We start from the raw sequence: 268 nt of genomic DNA, 5'->3' as shown, positions 1-268 counted from the left end.
CTGCTGTGAATTAATGCGAGAGACAAAAGAAGGATAATAAACACAAAGTAGCACCAGAGAAGCTCGTTTCCATTCACAATTTCCTGAAGGTAAAAAGAAAGGATGCTAATCTCCACGTCTGGTTTAATTAAGGGAACTGTTGCTGCTAAAAGAATTTTCTTGGCATGAACAATTGCCTTCAGAGACTAATAAATCTTAACCATTTGTTTCCTTTTCTTTCTACTCAAGGAAATAGAGAGCGAATGGTGAGTTTTTCTAAGGCTGAAAA

The 268-nt window shown here is 36.6% G+C and overlaps 1 protein-coding gene across 1 annotated transcript in view; it reads left to right on the top strand.

The window, feature by feature from the left end:
* LOC119588724 (small conductance calcium-activated potassium channel protein-like) overlaps window positions 1–268 on the top strand; it is a gene marked incomplete at both ends in the record, with an annotated part of 34,281 nt that overhangs the window by 1,013 nt on the left and 33,000 nt on the right.

This window comes from Penaeus monodon, chromosome 24 (assembly GCF_015228065.2).
Source record: "Penaeus monodon isolate SGIC_2016 chromosome 24, NSTDA_Pmon_1, whole genome shotgun sequence".
Classification (NCBI taxonomy): Eukaryota; Metazoa; Arthropoda; class Malacostraca; order Decapoda; family Penaeidae; genus Penaeus; species Penaeus monodon.
The sequence above is the reverse complement of the archived record's forward strand: the minus strand, read 5'-3'. Positions and strand labels throughout refer to the sequence as shown.